This window comes from Nicotiana tabacum, chromosome 4 (genome assembly GCF_000715075.1).
Source record: "Nicotiana tabacum cultivar K326 chromosome 4, ASM71507v2, whole genome shotgun sequence".
Lineage (NCBI taxonomy): Eukaryota > Viridiplantae > Streptophyta > Magnoliopsida > Solanales > Solanaceae > Nicotiana > Nicotiana tabacum.
Genome location: NC_134083.1, coordinates 123,271,185 through 123,297,125, shown reverse-complemented (window position 1 = coordinate 123,297,125; position 25,941 = coordinate 123,271,185). Strand labels below are relative to the sequence as shown.

Below are 25,941 nucleotides of genomic sequence, written 5' to 3'. Positions count from 1 at the left end.
ACTAATCATCAAGTGAATTCATGAGAATTATTAGAACATTAGAATGAATTGAACTAGAGTTGGATCCCAAATAGGTATCTTGCACCTATCCTATCACCACCCTTATTTCTCCCATTGATATTTCGGTGTTTCTCAACTCTTGTCTTTATGTGATCAATTGTTATTTGTTTTAGTTTCATAGTTAATTTTAGTTATTGATCATCCCCACCAATGTGTTAATCATCCTGAATAATGTTAAGCTAGAAATTAGTTGAACATTATTTAAATCCAATCTATGTGGAGACGATAATCATAACTATTCTATCTTTGACTAGCGAGCAATAATTTTGTGTTATGTTTTGTGCTCATAAAAGTTTGGGGCTGTTGCCGAGGATTGGAAATCAATAGTGTTCAAAATAGTTTTTGGTGCTAATACAATAACCAATTTTATTTTATTTTTCACGGTATTTATCTTCTGTGTGTAGGCGACATGTTAAGTTCTTTGGTGTATGACTCGATCTTCTTCAAAAGAAGTGATCCCATACGATCTAGAAGTGGAAAAGCATCTGTGATAGTTGAGGAAAGAGAAATAACTCACTGGGAAATTCTTGGGGCAATCTTCAACCCAAGAGAACATGGCTAAAAATGGTTAGGAGGTAGTTGATTTAGCTTCACGGGAAGCAGCCCAACAGGAACAAACCGCACAGGCAGCTGCTGAAGTAGCTCTTAGAGCCGATGAAACGGTTGACGGGGACGGAGGACGAAGATTTAACTTGAACCGACCTCTGGTTGAAGCCGCATTTGAAGATAATATGCCCAGGCCTGGACGATCACTGGGAGACTACGCCAGGCCAGTCTATAACTAAGGAGTATCTAGTATGCGACCTCCTCCTATCGCAACCAACAATTTTGAGATCAAGCAAGGCCTACTTCAGACCATTCAGAACAATTGTGTCTTCCGAGGCAAACCAACGAAGATCCAAATAGTCATTTGATGGATTTTGATGTGATTATGAATACCTTCCAGCACAACAGGGTATCGAAAGATGCTATCTACTTAAGGACATTTACTTTTTCACTGAGGGAAGATGCTAAGCACTGGTTGTGGAGTTTGTCGACTGGGTAAATTCAAACTTGGGAAGACATGACAAATAAATTCCTTGAAAAATATTTTTCAGCTGCAAAAACAGGGAAATTTTGAAGAGAGATCCACAACTTCAAGCAGAAAGATACAGAAATGGTATTTGAAGCATGGAAAAGATTTAAGGATATTGTGAGAAGATGTCAGCATCATAGAGTAGACTTATGGATGCAACTCCAAGATTTCTGAAATGGGTTGACACCTTCTGGCAGGAGGACGCTAAACAACATTGTTGGAGGTCCTCTTATAAAGAAAACTCCTGAGGAGATTGTTGCAATTCTAAATGAATTACCAAAAGATGCAAATCAATGGCCTGCAGATGATAACGAGAGAAGCAAAAAGGTTAGAATACATCAACTGGATTCTAACACATCAGGGCAAGCCCAGCTAGACACCATGGCCAGAGAGATAAGAAAGTTAACTTTAGCCAAGGTCCAGAGCCAGTTATCTTCGATTTATGATTTTTGTGGAATGGGTCATCCAACGCATGAGTGTCAGACCTCAACTATAGATGAAATGGTAAATGCTGTGGGGATCTTTGACAGAGGCAACTAACAAAGTGGTAATAATTTTAACTCCATGGGGCAGAGACACCCAGGTTTTTATTGGAGTTCACCAGGTTGTAGTGCGAATTCATGACAACAGAATAACTCAAGATCCCAGGGACGGGGAGCTCTTGGTCTTCTCAATCAGTAGAGGCAACAATATCAGCCCCTAGAGTCTAATCAGTCTAGCATGAAAGATCTGATGAAGGACTTTATTATTAAGACAAATGAGAGGCTTGAAACTCATGGCACAACTATCCGAGAACAAGGCTCAGCTATCCGAGAATATGGCACAACCATTCAAAACATGGAAAGACAGGTGGGGCAACTTGCTAATCTATTGTCTAAGAGGGTTCCAAGAACTCTACCTACTGATACTGAAAGAAATCCAAAAGATACAATAAATGCGGTGTCTTTGAGGAGTGGGCTCGTATTGAAGGACCCCATGACAAAACAAAAGGATGAGTTGATTGAAGGACAAGTCGAGATTGTGGAGGAGCAGACAGATAATAACATTCAAGAAGGTGAAGTGATAGTAGATGATAGTCTGAAGAAGAAGGGGAAGACTAGTGCTAAGAAGAAGAAGAAAGACGGGAATGAAATAAATGAGGAGACCTAAAAGAGTAAATATATGCCTGCTTTACCTTCTCCTCAGAAGTAAAGAAGAGAGAAGCTGGACAAATAATTTGGGCATTTCCTTGATGTGCTCAAGCAGGTGCATGTTAATCTACCATTTACGGAGGTGCTCTCTCAGATGCCAGCTTATGCTAAGTTCTTAAAGGAGATATTGTCCAACAAGCAGAGAGTGGAAGAGACATCGGTTGTCAAGCTCACAGAGTACTGTAGTGCCATTCTGCATAATAAGCTCCCTCAAAAGTGTGGAGATCCAGGAAGTTTTACTATACCTTACACTTTAGGAAGTACTAAACTTAGTGTGATTCAGGAAATAGTAGTCTTGTTCAGTCTAGGAAGTAATATATGCATTTCTTTGTTGAGCCAATTATATGCATGTGACCCGCCTAATTGTTGTGTATCCTAGTTAGCCCCTTTGAGCCTGCAATCCTATTTTCTTTGGCAACCACACTACAAGCCTGACCCCTTTTTGTTTGAATTGACTATCTATTTGAACCCTCTTACCTCTCTTGAGCACTTGAATTTGTATGAGCTTGTTAAAAGCTAAGTGGAGGTATGATCGGGTTTTTTAGTGGAACTATTGAAAAAGGAGAACGGTGCATTGTTGAAAATTGTTAATGTATATGTATTAAAGTGCTTAGGGAGGTGTAGTCACTATATCCAAATGTATCCTACCCGTCTCGCAGCCTACACTACAACTAAACTAAAGTCCTACTTGGACCGAATGAGCTCAATTAGTAGAGTATTACACTATGGGCAAGCATATGGTGCGTCTTCTGTGGCACATAATTTTAATTATGAGAGTGAGTGAATTCTTTCTATCTTGAGTTCCTATTTGTTCTTGAATTTCACTGTGTGTGTAACTACTCTCTATCTTTGGTGTGAGGACACATGATTTGCGAAGAAAAAGTAATGTCTTTGGCCTCTGGGTTAGAGTAAGGAAGTGGATTTTTGAAATGCGTGGCACTTATGAGTCGAGTCTTGAGGCTAGGATATTATGATAAGGTGCTTAACCTGCTTTAAATATTCTTGGCGTGATACGTCAGGGAAGTTGTCTGATTATTATGTCGTCTCTATGTGAAGTGCAGCTTGATTGCTCGAGGACGAGTAATGGCTTAAGTGTGAGGTGTTGATGGTAGGCTAGAAACTCGTATTTTTAGTCACCGTTTTTACTCTAATTACTGCATTTACTTGTGTTTGAGCTTAAATAATAGAGAATTACACTTATTACGTATTTTATGCCTTGTAGGAAGTAATTTCGAGTTCAAAAGATAATCAGGAGCTAAATTGAACAAGTTGTAGCTTTGAAGTCTGAGTAAAATCCCAAGGGATTAAACCATCGCGTTCAGGGGTCGAGGACCGAGTCTGGATATCAAAAATTGAAGAAATAAATTTACTTTGTAAAAGGTGCACAGCCGGCATGGGGCGGCGTGACAACATTTGTGCTGATGTCCGTCAAAAACTGCTCTTTGAACTTCCCCACTAGCACACCGCATGGCACAACGCGTGGCGTGGCGCACTTGTACTATTTTCTCAGAGTTATTTTTTGTTTCGGCTTGAAAAGGGTAGTTTCATCCGGGATAACCCCTACATGGTATAAATACACTAAAAAGATATATTTGAAGGCACTTTTGACTTGTAACATTAGATTGATGTTTTCTTACTCTTTAATTCTATTTGTGATTACTTCCTTCATGATTATAGAGTAGTGTCCCTTAGGGTTTGACAAATATGGCGTTATGATTGATATTTGTGGATTTTAACTCTAGTCTTTGCTTGAATTCATTTATGGAGCTTTGAATTATTTGCAACTTCATTCACCAGTTTATTTCATCGAAAGAGGAATATTGTGGTGATTATCTTGTAATATTTTGTTTGGTTTAATTTAGTGATTGTCTTAAGTAATCGAAAGAGCTTGTTGAATTGTTGACTAAATTAAGTTAGTAGAATATTCGAGAGATGTTTTTCTGAAGACTAATCCATTAACGCGTGCTTGCATATTTTCATAGTGCTTATATTAGTTTACCTCGTTGAGTTAAGATTTAATCGAGAGAGGAGTCTTGACTACACGTTTGAACTAATCATCAAGTGAATTCATGAGAATCATTAGAATATTAGAGTGAATTGAACTAGAATTGGATTCCAAATAGGTATCTTGCACCTATCCTGTCACGTCCCTTATTTCTCCCATTGATATTCGGTGTTGCTCAACTCTTGTCTTTCTGTGATCAATTGTTAATTGTTTTAGTTTCATAGTTAAATTTAGTTATTAAGCATCCCAACCAATGTGTTAATCATTCCGAATAGCGGTAAGCTAGAAATTACTTGAATATTGTTTAAATCCAATCCATGTGGAGACGATAATCATAACTATATTATCTTTGACTAGAGAGCAATAATTGTGTGTTGTGTTTTGCGCTCGTTATAATGCATTACAAAGGTTTTCCTAGGGTTATGACCAAACCCTTTCAGGTCACCTATATATCCGAACAGAATCAGGTCTGAACGTAGTTTGAGGATACTGATAAAGAAAGTATGATGATGACCGATCCTAAATCAAGAAGCCTACGTATCCAAATGGAATCAGGTTGAAATGTAGTTCGATTACAATAGGTAACTAAACCTGATGAGGATTGCCTGCGTGTTCCTGCCGAACGAAATCAAGTTGTGGCGTATTTTCGAGTTCACACAAAATGATATTTGGATTTTCTATTACAAAAGGGGAGAGAGAGACCGAACCCTACGTGGGTTGCCTATGTATCCCAGTGTGGGAAGTCAGGTCGGGCATAGTTCTGTTACAACCAAACCCTAATTCTATTGTCTTCAAATGTAGTATCTCTTGATTGTATCTGAGATGATGGGCTCCGTGCTGACTCTTCCATCTATTTCTACTAAGATCAAGGCTCCTCCCGACAATACCCGATAGATCTCATAAGGACCCTTCCAATTCGGTGCGAACTTTTCCTCATCTTCTTCCTGATGAGGGAATAGTTTCTTCAAAACCAACTATCCCGGTGTAAATTGCTGAGGTTTCACCTTCTTGTTGAATGCACTAGCTATTCTATTTTGATGCAGTTGACCGTGGCATACTGCATCCATTCCCTTTTCATCAATGAGCATGAGTTTATCCTGCCTGACTCGTATCCATTCTGCATCGTCTATCTTGGCTTCTTGAATGACACACAAGGATGGTATCTCGACCTCTACGTGTATCACAGCTTCGGTGCCATATACCAATATGTATGGTGTTGCCTTAGTGGATGTTCTCATGGTGGTGTGATAACCCAATAAAGTGAAGGATAGCTTCTTGTGCCATTGCCTGTGATTGTCTAATGTCTTTCGTAAAATCCTTTTGATGTTTTTGTTGGCTGCTTCAACTGCTCCATTCATTTGTGGCCTGTAGGCTGTGGAGTTACGGTGGATGATTCTGAACTTTTCCCAGATCTCCCTCATGAGATCACTGTTGAGATTGTCTGTATTGTCAGTGATAATTGACTCTGGGATCCAAAATCTGCAGACTATGTTGTTATGCACGAAATTTGCCACCACTTTCTTTGTATGCTCTTGTGTCCTCCTCAAAGGTTTAAATATGTAACGACCTGACCGATCATTTTAAGAATTAGCATTCCATTTAGTGGATTAAGGTCTCGAGCAGCTTCGTATTGTGTATCCTGACTTGCATATATGGACGGGTTCAGTTTTCGGATGATTCATGATTGATTTTGAAGAATGACTCTTGTTTTAGAAGTAACATATACAATCGCTTTCCTTGGTCATCTAAAAGTATCTGGCTCTAAAACTCATCTTGGCCAAAGTGAAACCATTCATGTGAGGTCTGCATGTTCCTGTGTGTATTTCTTCTAGTAATCTTGTTGCTTCAGCAGCATATACACACCTCAATAATCCCAAAGCTGGGGTCCTCCTATACAGGACTTCCCCATTGAGGAAAATGTGATTTTCTAGCCTTCTAAGTGCACGTTTCTGACCATTGGTGGCATTCTCTGGGTATTCTCTTGCTTCAAGGAACCTTTTGATGTCGTAGTACCATGGCTTACCGTCGTCTACATGAAAACAGTATGGATGTTGATCCTGAACCTCTATCTCAATAGGGTCGATGTACTTCTTATCTAGATGCTCGATCATGGATGACAATGTTGCAAGAGCGTTGGCAAATTCATTCTGGATTCTGGGAATGTGTTTGAACTCAATCATGGTGAATTTCTTTCACAACTCTTTCACGCAATGCAGGTACGAAAGGATCTTAACATTCTTGGTAGTCAATTCACTTCGGACTTGATGTATCAGTAGATCAGAATCTCCTATGACCAGAAGCTCCTTGATGTTCATATCAACTGCCATCCTAATCCCGATGATACATGCTTCAAATTCAACCATATTACTGGTGCAAGGGAACCTAATCTTTACTGACGCCGGGTAATGCTGTCCTGACTCAGAGTCAGGACTGCCCCGATCCTTACACCTTTGAAGTTTGCAGCTCCGTCAAAAACATTCTCCATCCTGGGTATGTCTCTGCGATGTCTTCCCCGACGAATAACAGTTCTTCATCCGGAAAGTATGTAGTGAGCAGCTCGTAGTCCATGTCCACTGGGTTCTCTGCAAGATGGTCGACTAATGCTTGTCCCTTGATAGCCTTCTGCGTCACATACACAATGCCGAATTCGCTGAGAAAAATCTACCATTTGGCCAAATTTCTAGTAGGCATCGGCTTTTGGAAGATGTACTTGAGCGGATCGAGCCGGGATATCAGATGTGTGGTATATGCTGACATGTAGTGCCTCATCTTCGAGCGATCCAAGTCAAAGCGCAACAGGTCCTCTCTATCAAAGTGTATTTGTCTTCACATGGTGTAAACTTCTTGCCCATGTAGTAGATAGCCTGCTCCTTCCTCCTGGTCTCATCATGTTGTCCCAACATGTATCCAAATGCATTGTCCAGAACAGTAAGGTATAGTAACAACGACTTCCCGGGTTTGGGGGGAACCAACACTGGTGGATTTGGCAAGTACTCTTTGATCTTGTTGAAAGCTTTTTGACACTCTTCTGTCCATTCTGTAGCAGCATCCTTTTTCAGTAGCTTGAAAATAGGCTCGTAGATTATCATAGACTGGGCTATGAATCTGCTGATGTATTTTAATCTGCCAAGGAAACTCATCGCGTCCTTCTTACTCTTAGACAACGGTAGGTCTTGAATGGCTTTGATCTTCGAAGGATCCAATTCTAATCCTTTCCTGCTCACGATGAAGACCAACAGTTTTCTGGCGGGGACTCAAATACACATTTTGCGGGATTCAACTTCAAACTGTACCTTTACAAACGTTCGAAGAATTTCTTCAGGTCATTCAAATACTTTTCACTCTTCCGGGATTTAATGATGATGTCATCCAGGTATACCTCGATTTCATTATGGATCATGTCGTGAAAGAGGGTCGTCATGGACCTCATGTAAGTAGCACCGACGTTCTTGAGGCCGAACGACATGACCCTATAACGTAAAATCCCCATAGCGTAGTGAACACTGTCTTCTCCGTATCTTTCTCATGCATTAGGATATGGTGGTACCCATTGAAATAATCCACGAATGACTGTAGCTAGTGCTTTGTACAATTGTCAATGAGGATACGAATGTTTAGTAAAGGGAAACCGTCCTTTGGACTAACTATGTTGAGATCTTGATAATCCACACATATCCTTATCTTCCCAGCTTTCTTTGGTACCGATACAATGTTTGCTAACCATGTATAATTGGTGACTCTCACCACATTTGCCTCTATTTGTTTAGTGACCCCTTCTTTTATCCTTAAACTTAAATCATGCTTAAACTTCCCGGGTTTCTGTTTAACTGGCGGTCTGGCAGGATCGGTGGGCAATTGATGCCAGACAATGGTGGTACTCAATCCAGGCATGTCGTCATATGACCATGCGAGCACGTCGATGTATTGTCAGAGGAGCTGGACCGGTTCTTCTTTATGTTCTGCTTCTAAATAGATGTTGATTTAAGTTTCTTTCACGTCTTTTTCGCTTCCCAAGTTGATTACTTCTGTTTCTTCAAGATTAGGCTTTTGCTGGCTCTCTAACTGCTCGATCTCTTGCGGGAGGTTATTAGGCATCATGCTCTCGCCGTACTCCTCGTAGTCGGGATCATTTTTCTTGAAGGTTTCATTACATGTCATAATCGCGGAATGCGGGGTTTTATCAATTTGATTACTGAAAAGCAAAAACTAGGTATAAATAAAGAGATAAATGGATTTGCAAAGATTTTAAGAAAAGCAATTCTTTTTATTTCATCAAAAGGGGAACGTTTAAGTAATAAATGAGGCAATTAACAAAGAGTACATGTATGATTCAGCCCTCAATTGGCCTTGACCGTGCGTTTTTTTCAAAAGTTTTACAATTCCACACTACCAAGACTCTCGGCGAACCAAAGATGGACTGGCGGTCCAATTCTGCAAGGCTTCTCCTGGTTCGGCGTCCCGAATGGTTGGTGTCTTGATATCAACTTCGTTGTGTCATTCCTCGATAATGGCTACAAACAGTCTTTCCATTCTATCTACGATGTCATCCTCTAGTGCTGAACTCTGACCCGAACCCGGAACACGCATTTACACAAAAGCCTTCTTCCCAAAGTTATTGTTGTGTGTTGTATATTGGAGTGTATGTAGGTTAGTGTGGAGGATGGTTGTTCATAGGGTAAGAGTTTTTTCTGTGGGGGTGGACTGGACTAGTAATAGGGAATGACTGCTGATACTTCTTCCTTCTTCTTCTTTTCACTACTTATCGAACCAGACTGAATTGCGTTGCTGGCAGCTTGCAATGCGGCCATTGATTGTATCTTGCCGGAATTGATGCCTTCTTCCAAAAAGTCTCCAATCTTAACAAGTTAGAGGAACTTCTGCCCCTTCATGCCCATCATCTTTTCAAAGTAAAATCCTTCTTAGGCCTTAATGAAGTATTTAGTCAGCTCATTCTCATCTAGCGGGGGTTGGGTTCTGGTAGCCTCCGACCTCCAACGGCGGTCATAGAGCGAACCTATCTAGATTAATTTCGATGTTAAACAGGAAACAGTTCATGAAATCTTCTGTCGTATCTGGCTATTCTCTCTAGTTTCTGGGGTCTTGGCGGGTGTACCAAGTGAGTGCCTCACCTGTCAAACTCTTGATAAATAGATTCATCCTTAATTTCTCATTTCTTCCTACTCCAACAAGCTTGTCGCAGTATGCCCTTAGATGTGCATGGGGATAACCTGTCCCATCAAAGATGTTGAATTTTGGAGGCTTATGCCTTACTGGCATGTCCACATCAGGGTGTATACACAAATCTTCATAATCTAGGATCTCGCTCTCTCAAGCAACCTGAAGATTCTTTATTTGTTTCCTCAATGCTCGCAACTGTTTGGATACCGACTCTTCCTCTTTGTACTTTGATTCCCTTTCAGCATACTGATCGATTTAATATGGCACTCTGGTCGTGAAGGGCGCTTTTAAGGTGGGTTCTGAAGTGGCACATACGAGTGGAACATACCACTTGTGTGTAGTAGTGTGTGCCACAGGTATGTGCTGGGTTTGATTGTTGGCAAAGGTGATGTTGTCACGGGGAGGCGTATGAACTGAGTTAGTTTTGACTGGTGGGTTCTGTGGTGTTTGGACATAGTTTGGTACATAAGGGGTATGTATAGGAAGATTTGGTGGGTTTGCGGGGGTTACTAGTGGTACAACCTAGATTGTGGGGTTTGTAGTGACTGTAGTTGGGGTATTGTTTGCTTGATGGGTGGTTGAAGGGAAATGATCAGGGATTGAGTCTAGTGAAGGGAAATAGGGTGGTTGTGGAAGCATCGTCACTGCCAGATATGCCAGTTCCCGAATATGTTGTACCTCTTCTCTTAATAATTCCATCTCTTGTGCCATCCTAGTAACATGCTCGTCGTTTTGAGTATCATTATTTTCACCTGATTCCCCGGGTTGTCGGCTATCACCAAAGCGTGTCCGGTCGGGTCATCAGTCGCAGACATCTTCCCTTTTGATCTCAAGTTGTATGGTGGTTCAGCCAGTTTTTGAGTCAACACAAACCAACCTCTGTTTTCAGTGGAATAAATAATAATGTAGTGCAAAAAGTAAAGGAAAAGTAAAGAAGAAGTTAGTTTCAAGTTTTGTACCAAGATAAGAACATAAAGCTGTTAGTTCACGTATTCAAATAAGTGCATTTTCCTAATATGCGAGACACCTCTCTTTGTTGGAGGTAGGCCTATGTCATAAAATTTGATGAACAATCAGATATTGACATATTTAGATTCGGAGCAAACTTTTGGTCTTTCATTAATAGTATTTGGATTATAACATACGGGAGAAATGATTAAAACACTTGTTTTCTAACATCCACAAGAGTACACGGGCCCACAGAGGCGGTCCAATTCTGTAAGTCCTCTCCTGGTTCGGCATCCCTAATGGTTGGTATCTTGATATCAACTTCATTATGTCATTCCTCGATAATGGCTACAACAGTCTTTCCATTCCATCTACGATGTCGTCCTCTAGTACTGAGATCTGACCCGAACCCGGAACACACACTAGCACAAAAGCCTTCTTCCCGAAGTTATTGGTGTGTGTTGTATACTGGAGCGTATGTAGGTTAGTGTGGAGGATGGGTGTTCATAGGGTAAGAGTTGTTTTTGTGGGGTGGAATGGACTGGTAATAGGGAATGACTGCTGATAGTTCTTCCTTATTCTTCTTCTTCTTTTCACTACTTATCGAACCAGACTAAATTGCGTTACTGGCAGCATGCAATGCGTCCATTGATTGTATCTTGCCGGAATTGGTGCCTTCTTCCAAAAAGTCTCCAATCTTAACAAGTTCGAGGAAATTCTGCCCCATCATGCCCATCATCTTTTCAAAGTAAAATCCTTCTTGGGCCTTGATGAAGTATTAGTCAACTCATTGTCATCTAGCGGGGGTTAGGTTCTGGCAGCCTCTGACCTCCAACGGCGGGCATAGAGCGAACCTATCTGGATTAATTTCGATGTTAAACTGGAAACAGTTCATGAAGTCTTCTGCCATATCTGGCTATTCTCTTTAGTTTCTAGGGTCTTGGCGGGTGTACCACGTGAGTGCCTATCCTGTCTAACTCTTGATCAATAGCTTCATCCTTAATTTCTCATTTCTTCCTACTCCAACAAGCTTGTCGCAGTAGGTCCTCAGTGTGCATGAGGATCACCTGTCCCATCAAAGATGTCAAATTTCGGAGGCTTGTACCTTACTGGCATGTCCACATCAGGGTGTATACACAAATCCTTGTAACCTAGGCTCTCGCTCCCTCAAACGACTGTCACACCTCCTTTTTTTGTTTCCTCAACGCTCGCAACTGCTCGGATACCGACTCTTCCTCTTGGCACTTTGCTTCCCTTTCCATTTTAGCATAATAATCGATTTCATATGGCACTCTAGTCTTGAAGGTCACTTTTAAGGCGGGTTCTGAAGTGGCATATACGGGTGGAACATATCGCTTGTGTGTAGAGGTATGTGCCGTAGGTATATGCTGGGTTTGATTGTTAGCAAAGGTGATGTTGTCACGGGGAGGAATATGAACTAAGTTAGTTTTGACTGGTGGGTTCTGCGGTGTTTGGACATAGTTTGGTACATAAGGGGTATGTATAGGAGGATTTGGTGGGTTTGTGGGGGTTACTGGTGGTACAACCTGAATTGTGGGGTTTGTAGTGACAGTAGTTGGGGTATTATTTGCTTGACGGGTGGTTAAAGAGAAATGATCAGGGATTGCGTCTAGGGAAGGGAAATGGGGTGGTTGTGGAAGCATCATCACGGCCAGATGCGCCAGTTCCCGAATATGTTGTACCTCTTCTCTTAATGATTCCATCTCTTGTGCCATCCTAGCAACATGCTCGTCTTTTTGAGTATCATTCTTTTCACCTGATTCCCCAGGTTTTTGGCTATCACCAAAGCGTGTCCAGTTGGGTCATCAGTCGCAGACATCTTTCCTTTTGATCTCAAGTTGTATGGTTGTTAAGCCAGTTTTTGAGTCAACACAAACCAGCCTCTGTTTTCGGTGGAATAAATAATAAAGCAGTGCAAAAAAATAAAGAAAAAGAAGAGCAGAAGTTAGTTTCAAGTTTTGCACCAAGATAAGAACATAGAGCTGTTAGTTCACTTATTCAAATAAGCCCGTTTTCCTAATATACGAGAGACCTCTCTTTTTTGGAGGTAGGCCTATGTCGTAAATTTTGAGTAACAATCGAATTTTGACATGTTTAGATTCGGAGCAAACTTTTGGTTTTTCATTAAAAATATTTGGATTATAACATGCGGGAGCAATGATTAAAACACTTGTTTTCCAACATCCACAAGAGTACACATTCCCACAGACTTGCCCTTAGGAAATAAAAGGGTACATGATAAATAGTGCAAGATAGGAAAAAGGGGAAATCAACCAGCCACTAGTAGCCATCCCTAGAATCATTTCCCATGTCCTCCTCTTCCGGTTCCTTTTCTGGATATTCCTCAAATTCTTCTTCTTCTTCATCGTTGTTGTATTCAGACACTTCTTTAGGATCTTCTTCTGGTTCTGTTTCAGATTCAATTTGTATATACTCGACCACTCGATTATCATCCTCTGGAGGTGGCAACATATGATCAACTGATCCTGGGACCACTTGCCGATGCATGGAGGTAGTTATGAGATAATGAGGCAAAGTCTCGTGGAAGATTTGTAAGGTTGTTGTTGCATCTTCTAGCCAGGCCACTCCTTCTTTGCTCGGTCGGGCCACATCATCCTCTTTATTGATCCAAACAGTATTCTGGGGTACACCATGAATTCTGACCTATCCACATCATGATTAAGTCACTTCACTCCTCCTGAAGTTTCCTCACCGTTTGGATTGGGATCTGGCCATTGTACTCATCTTCATACAGAGCCATTCCTGACCAGAGGGGTACATCTTGGACCAAACCAAACTTTCTGAGAACTGGTAGAGGTGCATATGACTGAATGACTTTGAGCCCTATCAGCTCTATGAATTACTTCCCAAGGGTCCTCAATATTGCCCTGCCACTCAACCACAAAAGCTTCCAGTTTACCCATTCTCCACTCAGATTTATCAGCATTTCTCTCAATTCTTCCTGCTCGTGTAGTGAGACCCAGTGCCTCATTCTCTCATTGTGACTTCTAATCAAATTGCTGACACCCACAAAATAGTCGATAGTGGCCTCTCTTTAAAAGAAGTGTTCCGTGGCCCATATTTGGAGTAACAAGTTGCATACTTTGAAGAAGTTGTACCCTCGGGAACATGCAGACAGTGCTCTGAGAGTTTCTTCCAATATCATAGGCACTAAGGTGACTTGGAGATTACCTCTAATTATTTCCAAGACCACAGCTAGTAACTTGATGTTGATTCTCCCTCTACTCTGTGGGAAAACCACTAACCCTAGTAATGCCAAAGAGAATGTCAATGGACAGAGACTTTCCTAGTTGCCTGATCACATTGGAACTCCCTCAGGTACCACTCATATCCCTCTCGATGTCCAAATCTATCAAATAATTGGTCTAAGATCACCCATCTATTTTCAATGTTCCTCAGACTTCGTCTACCTGCCAAACCCAAACCGTCGAGAAATCTATGGCCATGCATGGTAACTGGAGGTATCGCCTTCCTCCTAGCAAATGGTAGCTCTGTGAAAATAGTGATCTCTTCTAGCATTGGCACCAATTCATAGTCAACGAACTTGAAAACCACTTTGGTTGGATCCCAGATCTATCAGCAACCTGGTAAGAACCTTATCAACCTGGATGTTTAGTAAAGCAGTCAATGCTCCTAAGTGCGTCTTGATCTCATCTCCATGGTCTCGGCGGATCTTCTTTTACCATTGTTTTAGATTATGCGGTGCTCCCATAACCATATTGATTTCGGGTATGTTCTGGTTGATTTCCATTCTGAAGATGTGAGAAAGAGGTTTGATAAGTGTTTACTCCAAATCTTAAGCGTCTCATCGGGATTAGTTCATCGTTCCACAAAAGTCATGTCGTTGGGTGCATAACCCGTTGATATTAGGGTGGCTTTCCTAATTATAAGTCGATGCCAAGGACCGACTCACCTCATGTTTATGCAGTATGACCTATATTTTCTAGAGTAGAGTCGTCATGTTGTTGCACCCTATTTTGCACGAGTCAAAACAAGAGTCAACTAGTGGTTTCCATGTTGATGATTAAAGAGATGGGCCACATAATATTTAATGGTATGCGAGGGTACCTATTTAAATCATTATTCTATTAGTCTGCTAACCAATGAGATTTGGGTAAGGGTTCTTGTTCTTCTAAGGGAAAGGTGTTAGGAACCTCCTAGAATCTACCTAAGGTAGCTCCATAGGACTTAGACTAGGTTTAGAAAATTAAATGTCTATATTCTACTTGGTTAGTGCTTAAAAGTGTATAGTTTACCCTATGTCATGTTTAAAACTTGTAATTTTGAAAGGAAGATAGTATATGTATTTTGAAAAGAGAATGCGAGTTTCATTTGTGAAAGCCTTGAAAAGTGTCCATACTTGTGTAATTGAAAGAACTTTTGAAAGTAGACTTATAATGCTTTACTTGTAAACTTTGTAAGTATGGCTCGGTGTAAAAATACTTTACTTTTGAAAATCGATGGATGTTAGTGTAACCTTAGTGAAGTAAGGGTTATTAAAGAAATAAACTTTCGATATACCTTAAGGATCGATTTACTTGTATGCAAGCTTAGAAGAAAATCATTTGAAGTTCTTTGACCGCGATTATATCCGCTTGGTTTGTACAAAAACTTGATTTGGAAATCATTTGCATGATTCTGGCCTTTTAAATGAAAGAGGATCGTCAACTTTTCAAATCTGTTTTGAACTTCAAATTTCCATTCAAACGGTTAGTATAAAAGTAAAAACTGTATAGTAGAAGTAATTTAAACATGTTGAAGTTATTCATCTAATATAAGAAAAAGTAATTCTTTTTTAGTTACCTACGATTTTTAGCTTGCCTAGGTTTCTAAAGTAATTCTAATAGATAAAAGAGAAAAATATTCACTCAATATTATCAGTGTCATATACACATAGAAACAACATCAAATTTATATAAGCGATAAAGGAAAGGAAGTTGGACTCATAGTTTTGGCCTAAATAAAGTTAGGCTTAGCGGACGACGAACAGCAGCAACAACTTCAATGACTTCGGACTCAAGGGCTAGAACTTGAGCCTGAGTTCTTGCAAACTCAACAGACCCATTTCGGTCACATGTGAAAAAACGAAAGGAAGGCATTAATGATCATGCCCAATATGACACTTAAATACAAGTAAGATCAATGCAAGGCCCAAAATAAAACTGTAATATGTACTGGTAATTAAGAGATACAATACAATTAATGTAAAGTCAAAAATAGAGTAAATAGATTTGTAGTGAAGCCTTTCTTTCATTTAGCACTAAACCTAAAGAGACTAACAAATGTCCATGATTAAAGGCTTAAGGTAAATTTCGTTTATGGCCAAGACACCCTTTGGATCCCTGGCACATCAGAATTCACAAGGGTCTTAGGGACCCCGAGAAATGTTTGTGTCAGGGTGAGTATCTCAACCACAAATTAGATCTTACTCCTAAATACCTTTAACCACTCACACTTAATCTTCCCTATAGGTTTAAGTACCAATGACGCATACCCTGTAGTTTTCAATATAAGAGTAACAATAACACAAAAGTTAAAGCATATTTACTTCTCACATAAACTATACAAAATGTTACCATGAACATGAGATAACACATAATACCAAGGAGATCACAATCCAAACCCAAATATGTAGTACACTGTCAACAATTACCAATATGCATAAGGGATACCCAGAGAAACCAAGTGGGCATTTGGACATAAGAATTATAAAATTCCAAAAAAAATAAAAAAAAATTTCAAGTGAAAATGGTATTTGAAAATCAGAGTTGTGTTTGGACATGAATATAATTTTGTGTTGTTTTCGAAGTTTTGTAAAAGATCTGAATGAATTTTGTAAATAACTTTTTGGAGTTTTTCAAAATTTCGAAAAATTCCAAAATTCATCTTAAGTGAAAATTGACAATTTTATGGCCAAACACTGATTTCGAAAAAAAAGTAAAACAATTTCGAAAAAAAATGAAAAACTTCTTATGTCCAAACAGGCTCTAATTACAGGTGCAAACAAAAGAAGGGGATACTAGCAGTTTATTTCAGAAACCCAAATAGTTTAGTCATGTAGCTGAAAGAGTAGCGAAAATACATAGTTCAAGCTTACAGAAGTCCTTATCACAATATCTTAACAGCCTCAGTTCAAATTAATCAGGGGTTCATCCATAGACTAAGGCTTAACTTCTATTAGACGTATGAGTTAACAGCTTCATTTGGAATCTCTAAAGAGCATTAGCAGGGATGTTTATGCAAGTTGACAGGTCAATCTTATCGTAAGAACATGACATGATTACTTTCCCTTTAAAAGCTCTTAATCTCATACTCATAATAATTTCATTAAGAGTTAAGGCACACTGCTATACTCAGGCAGAGCAGATAACATCAAGAGTTTATCTTAAGTCCACAAGTCAGTCACAGTTAACTTATGTAAGCTTCGTAAGGTTCAGTTATAATGGAGGCACATGCATGAGCATGAAGGACAAGAAAAAGGTCTATTTTAAAACAAGAATGAGTGCAGAATCCTCAAGGGATGGCATTCAAATACATACATGAGACATTCTAACTGTCATTATAGAAGTTCAGGGCAATGAAAGTTTTATATTAATTAGGCATGGAACAACTATACAAGTTAAGAGTGATAACTTAGTCATGATGAGGTTCAGTTCAGTATGCCAACACAATAGGTGAAACTCAAACACCACAGATATAATTTTAACCAAGTTTCTAGGGCATAGCTTAAAACTAGGTGAATAGCAGTTGTCAGAATACACATAAAAATAACTGCAAAAACTTAGTAGGACTTAATCCAATTGTTTCAGAACATATTTATATAGTGAAATTTCAGATATGATCACACAATCGTGTCAGTTAGAAAATCTTTACAATAATGTCTCAAGAGATCTCAGAATCATACATGTGAAGAAAGAAGGCAACTCAGACAACTAAACTAATATGCTTTAACTAAGATGCCAGCCTTATATTCAGCGTAAATGTTCATGGCAATTTTGGTTAAGTCTATCGGGCAAACAACCTCAAGTGTATGATATCGGTCAACAGATAACACCAAGGCAGAATCAGTATAGCATGCATGAAGGCCATAGCAGAACATCAAGGAAGTCTAAAGTCAGAACAAGTGTAAAAGGTCATTAAGACTCTTTAGCTAGTTATAGGAGTTTAATCACACAGATTGTTCAATCTAGAGCAGTACTCATTAAGGTCACACAATAAACGATCAGTACTGACTTGAGACATACAATACAAAAGCATAACAATTTATTATGAATAGAGACAATCGATTATAAACTAATAAAAAACATCATAAGCAGAGATACTCTATAGAAAATAATAGGATAAACATGACTTCAGCTTGAGCAGTTAAGAAAGAGTAGGAGTCGACATATACTGACCTTTCATTGAGTAGCAAACCAAACAAGGATTTTTCTTAGCCGTTTAGGAATCAAAGACTTAAAGCCAAATCAGTGAGTAAACTCATAACCGGAAAGAGAAATCAAAAAAATCAATTAAGAACCCCAGACTTCGATTTTTGCTAATGTGAATTAAAAGTTTAGGTGTAGTTGGTGATGTTTCCGTTGTTAGGTCGTGTTAGGTATGAGAATTGAAGTCTCCATTTTATAGTGACTTAGGGTTTCAATAGATTTGAATCTAGGTAGTGCAGAGTGATGATTTCCAGGTGACGCAAGCAAAATCGAGTGAAAATCTAAGAGACGGAGGGGAAAATCAGCGGGGATTTAACCGAGAGGAGGAGGTTGACCGTTGAAGAAAAAACCCTTTGGACAAAGCCCAGAAACCCAGAGGTCATTGCATTTGACCTCGGAACCTCGAATAAACATAATGAAACTCTGAGATATGCTCATGCATGCTCTGATTTGATAGAGTACAAAAAAATTCTGGAGACTCGAAATTTCATCTCTAGGATTTCAGATTCGGGGTTATTGATTTTGTGTGATGAAACGGGAATAAACCGGCGAGATTCACGGAGTCAAAATACAAAATAGATAATTTTCTGGTCGACTTGAGACCTTGCACGAATTTGTGCAAGATTTTTTGATTGATTAGGGTGATGGGAGTTGAAAGAATAAACAGAGGAAAGGGAAAGGGGGATGGCTGAATCAATGAGGGAAATGATTTTAGGGATTGGGGTTAGACCGGCTGGTCTCTAAGTTAAAATGGAAGGGAAAGACCTGGGTCGTTGGATCTTTGATCGACATCCCTAATAATTCAAGGGTTAAAGGATTATTATGGCGAAATATACGGGCCATTGGATATCCGTGTTTCAACGACTGAGATTGGGTCTGAGAGGTGTTAAAATTAAAGGAAAAATCAAGATAAAGCGTGGGCCGTTAATCAAATGAATTAATGGCTCAGATGGAGCTTCTTATGTGAGTAGTGGAGACGGGTGACGTGGTACGATTTGATTGGTTCGGGGAGGTGGCATGGATTGCCAAAGTGGAGTAGGGAGCGGACCTGGACTGGGTCATATTTGATTTGGGTTTGTGTATTGGGCTGTTTTTAATTTATCAAATAGCCATTTCGTATTTAATTGGGCAATTGCAACTGTAGCCTATTTAGCCTTTAACCTCTCTAAAATTAATTTAATTAAACTTAATTAATTTTAATAAAATATAATTAAAAAGTCATCAAATACACTACCAATTACTGTAATTAATTAATTATTAAAATATCTTATTTTCCAATTTATGACACTAATCTCGGATTATTTTGAAATATTAGGCTAATTCGCTAAAATTAAGAAATAACTTTTAAAATCAATTATAAGACCTATGTAATGAATATAAAGGTTATTTTAATTGTCTCAAAATAGTAAGAGTAATATATTTATAATTATATAATACTAAATTATTGATTTTATCATTATTAATTACTTAATTTATATAAAAATAGGTATTATTGATTAGAAAATAGTTTCAACATATTTATTGTAAATCATTAAGTATAAATAAATTAATTTTAAAAAGGAGGGTCAAAATAGGTCGTCAATAGTAAGGATGGGGCTCCAAGGGACTGCGACGGTCATGCAACTCTACCTTGAATCCTCATGATCAGTGTAAGCATTCACTCCCTAGGTCCGCTGCCTCCAATACCTAGATCCGCACAAAATGTGCAGAAGTATAGTATGAGTACACCACAATCAATATCCAGTAAGTATCACGATTAACCTCGGTGAAGTTATGACGAGGTTCAAGTCATATTATACTCACTAGTCAAATAACCTATGCAATATATCAATAACTGGCAACAGAATATGTAACGAAAAACAATATGAACAACCTCGTTAGAACATGTGATAAAAACTTGACGTAGAAATCCATCTTTGGAAACAAATCATCAAATAGAAGTGGAGGCATATGATAGCATGTCAAATTCAACTAACATCTCATTAAAATACATGACATAGTTTTAAGAAAACATGTATATGATCAAAATATCATCCCTGTTTCATCTCATGAATATTATCAAGAGAAATCACTCCCAAATTATCACATAACATCATTAATAATACTGCCTTTATTTTGTCGCATATGCAAATAACAATAAATGCCATCCTTATTTAGCCACATGCACATATCACCACCCTTATTTCTCCACATAGACAACCCAAGAAAATGCCACCCTCTTTTAGCTTCATGCGCACAACAATAATCACAATCGCAAAACAAAGACCTAGTGCCAACACCTAATCAATTCGCCCAATATATCCTCATGTGCAATAAATATCACAAAATAATAATTCTAGACTTAGCTCATAATTTAACAATAAGGTACATAAGGACATGACAATAATAAAATACGGATGTGTGTTCAACATATAAAGCATGACTACGGCTAAATCAATTGTAGTGATCGTATTCAAGTGGCCACAAAGCGATTAAGCATGTTTTATTTAAAGCACATCCTCAAATTAAGGCATATTAATAGCCTAAGGTCTAATCCGGTCATAAGCCACACATAGCACGTGTGTACACGCTCTCACCTTGTGTACATGTCGTTTTTCACATAATACGAATAAACAATTAAGGCCAAATTCGAATAGGTATTTTTCCTACACAAGGTTAGGTAAGATACTTACCTCAAACAAGCCAAATCAATACTCTAGAAATGCCTTCCCATGTGAAACGACCTATGAACGACTCGAATCTAGCCAAACAAAACCCAATAACATCGAACAAAGTTATAGGAATTGATAACAAGTAATAAAGCTCCAATATTTATCAATTAGCAAACATCAACCAAAAAGTCAACCAGGGCCCATTTCCTGGAATTTGACAAAAGTCACAAATCACGACTACCCATTCATATACGAGTCCAAATATAAAAGTTTCATCCAAAACCGACTCCACATCGGGGTTCAAATCTCCATTTTTTCACTTTAGAAAAGTTTTATTAAAAGCTCCAATTTCTCTCTTGGATTCACCAATCAAATGCCAAAATCAAAGAGAGAATCATGAATAATAATCAATTACGAGTCAAGTACACTTACCCAATTTAGTTGTGAAAAACGCCTAAAACATCGCTCAAATCCGAGCTCCCAATCTCAAAATATGATAAAATAAACCAAACCTTCGATTAAAATAACACTACCCAGCGATTCCACTTTTGTAGAATAAATGCTCGCTTTCGTGAAATAATGGCTCGCATCTGCGAGTTCACTAACTCCCCGACCCTCTGCTCCTGCGAAGCACACTCGCTTCTGCATACCAACAACTACACCTACGCCCAAAGCTCCACACCTGTGGACACTACTGGCTTCTGCCTTCCTTCGCATCTGCGGCCTCTTGTTCGCAGATGCGGACTAGGACCTGCACAATATACCTCACAGGTGCAAAACACCAGTAATAGAACTACCGAACAATATCGAAGTGATCTAAAACTTATCTGAAACACATCCACGCCCCTGGGACCGCGTTCAATTATACCAACCAGTTCTAAAATATAACTGTCACGACCCAAAATCCATTAAAGTCCATGGTGACGCCTAACGCTGCTGTCAGGCAAGACAACAATTAAATAATTAACTTCATTAGTCATTTTAGTACTTTTGAAATCATAATTTCCTTCGATTAATATGTAAGAGATGAAATTTACAAGTGAGTGGCAATATTTTTACAACTTTAATACAGAACAACTCAAAAGCATCCACAAAACCCGTTTTCACGAGTGCATGAGCACCAACTAGGAAGTAAAACAAAATACAACATCTGTCCGAAATACAAATAGGACAGGAAAAATACAAATAACTCTGGAGGAGACTTTAATGGCTGCGGATCGTATCCTGAAATGCAGCTCGCGGCAAGTCCCCCGCATCATTCGTGCCTCTGTGCCCAAAGGACCACCAGACATAAAGGTACCTGCACAAAAATGTGCAGCAAGTATAGTATGAGTACGTAAATCCACGCGTAGCTAGTAAGTATCTAGCCTAACCCCGGAGGAGTAGTGATGAGGGGTCAAAATCGACACTCACTAGTGGTCCAATAATATCAGGTACAGTAAGGAGGTGAACAAATATGAGGCAGAGTAAATAAATGAAATACACAAGTGTAAACATGTGGTACAATTATCCTCCTTATAATAAACTCAAGCTCTTAATTAGCAAGTTCCTCCTCAACTGGAGCATATATATATATATATATATAAATGGGCCTCACCAAATAGGTTGTTATAATTCGAATCAGGAAAAAACTCACAGATACTCTGGCTTCTTGCCAAATATTATGCGCGATTCCATGAGGATATTTTTATAGAAATGCCGAGGCGTACGACCCGATCCAATATAAGAATTTAAACTATGCACTGTCGAGGGTCGAATGAAACGAACCATAGATGCATCTATTAAACTGCCGAGGCGAACGGCCCGCTCCCATGAGAGTGTGGTACATAAGTCCTGCCGAAGTGAACGGCACGATCCCATAAGAAGTAAAATACATAATCCAGCCGAGGAGAACGGCCTGATCCCATTAGAATAAGAGGCTTTGACAGGTCCTTGAACCCACTCATGAATAGACGTGTGAGTTGTAATTTCTTTAACAAAAACCTTTCAATGAAACATATATATATCCCGAAAACATGCCGTAAAGGGAGTAACATTATTCGGTAACTAATCATGAACTCGTGAAGTCTCTACAAAAGCAATTCTAGTCTCAAGTAGTAATGCAAAATAGAGGAATTTAATAAGTGCGAGACTGCTCAAATAGTACAGCTATAGCATGATGTGAAACTAAGTCTACCCGGACAATAACATGAATCTAACTACGTACGGACTCTCATCACCTCGTGCGTACGTAGTCCCCGCAACAAGTTGCACACATTAAATATATCACCTAGGGGTAGTTTTCCCCTCACAGAGTTAGACAGGAGACTTACCAAAGCCCTCTAGCACCTCAAACTGATGTCCGTCGCTCCAAAACTAGTCAAACAATGTGCAAACCAATAAATATATACTCTAATACTCATAAAAAATTAATTTAGACAAATTTCCAACTCCGTTCGAAAATCCGATAAAGCAACCCTTGGGCCAAGTGCCCGAATTTCGTAACTTTTCAAAGATAAACATTACCCATAACATTATGAAATCAAATATGTGATTTATTTTCAATTCCACGCTCAATTCGTGGTCAAAATCTAAAAAATATCAATTTCTAGGTTTTCTACCAAACCCCCCAAATTTTCCACAATTTTTCATGAATTTCCATGTTAAAATCTATATAAAATCCAAGTATTTAACTTGCAATAGGTAGGAATCACTTACCTTGACATAGATGATGAAGATGGAGCTCCACAATCTCTCCTAGGTCGACTCCCATGGAGGAAATGAGATAAAATGAACCAAACCCATTTTTGCAAACTTATACACTGCCCAGGCGACTGATCAAGGCCAAACCTACACCACTATAGAGTAGCGAGGATGGTCGATGCAGTTTTACCCAACGAGGTCGGGATCGATTTCCACAGGGAGTTAATTTGGCTTGGAGTAGGGTATCTAACTAATCTATATGTGCGTATTGTTCCTAATTGCACTTCCAAACATTGTTGTGATTGATTCTATTCTAATTTTATACTATTGTATGCTAAGTGTAAGTTAAGTACTATATTTTTGGTGAAAGTTTTCAAGTGTTAAAAGCCACTAGGGAAGTGACTTCCACCTAGGTGAGTATCTAATGGGTATCAAGAATCTATGACAAGCTTGTTATGATTGGGGTCGTGATTTAACCATCAAAAAGAAAGGAAAATTTCAGCTTTCCTAAGGTGACTTCATCAAGCATCAATTGGGACTAACAATTACCCTCAACACAAATGAATTATCAACAACATTATGCTATGACTTCTTGAGTTCCATAGTTCTAATGTGTCACAAAAGCATCAAGAGTTGACTCAATTCATCAAGGAAGCTCGCTCTCTCACGTAGGTCATTGTGGATCCCAGACTCCTCCTCCTCTACTCTCCATGAGCTAATCTCACCTTATAGAATGTGACACTCAAAACAGGGATTGTAAAGAAGTGTGTTCATCGCTCTCAAAAGAATGTCACAAGTCCGACTCTAAGTACCATAAGCTTGACCCTCATGTAAATCACCACTAATGTAAGCTCACTCAACTTGAAATCCAATAGAGCTTTAGCGGGATGTAATGAAGGCTTTTTGGATCAAGGTAGGGCATAATGAACTATGATGGTATCATCTTTCCTTAAGCACTCCATTTTCTCATTTCAGCTCGTACTTTCTTGACTCTTTTGAGTCATTTTCTTCTTCCTTAGGGGAACTAGAGAGACACATTGTCACTCTTTCTTCTTCATGACAATCATTTTTCTCCTCTCTTTTTTTTCATGCCTTTCAACATTGTTTTCTTGAATCCTTTCAACCTTTACTTTCTTTTTAACATGCTTCTTTTTGGTTTTTCATCCTTTTCTTTGCCTTTCTTTTTCATCAATTCTTTTTGTTCTTTGAACCTTTCATCACTTTGAAATTCCTCGTCTCTCCCCCAAACTTATATTTTTGCCAAATGTTCATCATGAATGCTAAGGAAAGATTGGGTTCCAAGAGAGAGTCATTATAAAATGGATGATGGCTTGTAATGTGGTTATTGAATGAAAAAGGCTTAGGCTCAAAGGGGTTGACTAAGGATATCATAATGGTAGGCTACGGAAGTTTTCAAAGTTCAAATGGGACCAAGGAGAGCCTATAATCACTTCTCAAGTCGAACTACACTTAGAATTTCGCCTAGAAAAATATTCAAGGTAAGTTCTAGACTTGTTGGCACGGGACTTGGACTTGCAATTCAATACCTCACCTCTCAAGCTACTGGATTGTTAAAGAGAATAGAGTCGAGGGCCCACAACAACCCTAGCTAATATTGAAGACCACAGATGGCTCACAGAAACCACTTGATGATAGTTTTAGTCAACTCAAGAGTCTAAAGGTCATAACTAGAGCTAATCTCGTCAACAAACTTGTCTCTAACCATGAAGTCAAAGGTAAATGCATTAGTGCCAAGTGAAGCCTACTTGAGACACTTTTATTCATTACTACTATATATCAAACAGAAAGAAAAACAGACTCAACCCCTTACGAAGGTTGTCATGCCATCCATCATTGGGAAGAGCCACCCGTTCACACAACATCCACCTTTGGAAAGAACCGTGGAATTAAGAAAACCAAAGGCTTATTGATCACACAGAAATGTAAAAAGAGGCTACAAACTCAAAAAGAAGCTACTAAAGGAAGTAAGAAGCTAAGTTATTAAGGAAAATTACAAAAGAAGTTATAAAGTAAAATACGGAAAGTAAAATGAATATGTACAATAGGGGAGTGAAATGAATATACACAAAATGGGGATGAATATATACATGGAATGGTAAAGTTGTATACATACCAAAAGTGAAAAATAACGAAAATGAAAATAACGATAAGTAAAAATAAAGAAAAATAGTATCATAATTATTACATGCCAGTCATCAAAGTCATCAAATCAAAATAAGATTGTCCTCAATGCTAAGAGTAAAAATAAGATCAGGGGAGGGATAGAGAGTAAATAAAACTCCCTATGTGGTCTCTGTCTGCATGGGATCAGGTACTCTGGTAGGGTCCTCAGACTATGTAGGCTCATCAGCTCCATTAGGATCCTCTAACTGAATCTCCAAGTCCTCGATCTGGGGTACCACAAATCTTCTCACCGGCTCTCTGTCAGCCTCCTGCTCTGATGCCTTTGCTGTTTGTGCTGCCAGGGCAGTCTCCTCCATAAGGAGGTCCAAAATATCTCCGGCAGAAGTAAGCTTCTCCACCTCCTTCTTTAACAACTCTTGATTCTTCTTCACCTTCTTGACCTGTTTTCTCATCTCCTTGATTACCTTTTCATGAGTACCCAGAGTCTCCAGAATTTTATTTTGGTTGTCAAGGATCTTCTTCCATGAATCCTCCACTG

General features: G+C 39.0%; 1 non-coding gene across 1 annotated transcript; it reads right to left on the bottom strand.

Annotated features, from left to right (window-relative positions):
• Positions 1-1,171: 1,171 nt before the first annotated feature.
• Positions 1,172-1,278, bottom strand: LOC142180455 (small nucleolar RNA R71). The gene has a single exon (XR_012709079.1). It is a non-coding gene; the product is annotated as a small nucleolar RNA R71 (small nucleolar RNA).
• Between the last annotated feature and the right edge of the window lie 24,663 nt (positions 1,279-25,941).